The sequence below is a fragment of the Lactuca saligna genome, chromosome 4, assembly GCF_052625555.1.
Source record: "Lactuca saligna cultivar CGN05327 chromosome 4, ASM5262555v1, whole genome shotgun sequence".
NCBI lineage: Eukaryota > Viridiplantae > Streptophyta > Magnoliopsida > Asterales > Asteraceae > Lactuca > Lactuca saligna.
This window is the reverse complement of record NC_136420.1, coordinates 98,832,892-98,833,994: the sequence shown is the minus strand read 5'-3', so window position 1 is coordinate 98,833,994 and position 1,103 is coordinate 98,832,892. Positions and strand designations below refer to the sequence as shown.

At 37.3% G+C, this 1,103-nt stretch overlaps 1 non-coding gene across 1 annotated transcript; it reads right to left on the bottom strand.

Annotated features, from left to right (window-relative positions):
- Positions 1 to 425: 425 nt before the first annotated feature.
- Positions 426 to 532, bottom strand: LOC145044426 (small nucleolar RNA R71). The gene has a single exon (XR_013681379.1). It is a non-coding gene; the product is annotated as a small nucleolar RNA R71 (small nucleolar RNA).
- Between the last annotated feature and the right edge of the window lie 571 nt (positions 533 to 1,103).

Genomic DNA, 1,103 nt, shown 5'->3' with positions numbered 1-1,103 from the left:
AAGAAAGTTCAGACAAAGAGATAAAAAGCGAGGTTGAAGAGATGACGGATATCACAAGAATGACGAAAGTGGATTACAAGAAGAGGATACGTGAAGAACATAGACCAGGTCTTGTTCCACCCAAGATACCAGCTGACAGAAGTTTCAAGCTCAAAGGGCATATTCTATCAATGCTCAAGGATATACCTTTCATCGGGAAAGAGTATGAAGATGCTTTCAAGCATATTGATGAAGTTAAGGAAATTGAAAACTACTTCAATGTTCCTAATGTACCAAGAGAAGTTATGTTACTTAGGATTCTTCCAATGGCATTTACCGGTGAAGCCATGTTTTGGTTGAAGTCACTCATGCCTAAATCCATTACTACGTGGGTAAATCTTCATGATGCTTTTATTAAGCAATTTAGTCCACCATCGAAGATCTCAAATCTTAAAAAGAAGATTTCTAATTTTCAATAAGAGGTTGGAGAGTCATTGTATGATGCATGTGAGAGATATAAGGACTTGTTTAGAAGTTGCCCTCAACATGATCTTAATGTCCAACAAGAAGTGTCCATTTTCTATGATGGAGTGAATGTCACAACAAGACAAAATTTTCATTATCAAGGGCCAATGATGAAGAAGGAGCCGACTACCATCAAAGAATTGACTGAAAAAGTTGCAAAGCACTCACATGAGTACCATCACCTACGTAAGGATGTTACTAGAGATAAATGAGATGGAGGCTATGAGAACATGGTTGCGATTTTGGCAAAGTTATAAAATATGGATAGGTAAATGGTGAAATGGGATCAATCAATCCATGCCATAAGAGTTGGGTCTGATAATTGTAGTGAGCCACATTTGACCAAGGATTGTGATTTGGATGAAAATGGGAACAAGAAGGCACAAGTGTTATACTCTAGTGGTGACAAATATGATGAAGATTAGAGGAAGCCATAGAAGGAGTGGTTGCCATATGAAGATTACAAGAAGCAGACAAATGAAAAGTATAGACAAGTCGGTTAGGGTTTCAACCAAAAAGAGCAACCACCATGCGAAAAGAAGATGGATTTTGTAATGACCCAAAAATCAAGGGTAGAAATTTCATTTTTCATTATAGTC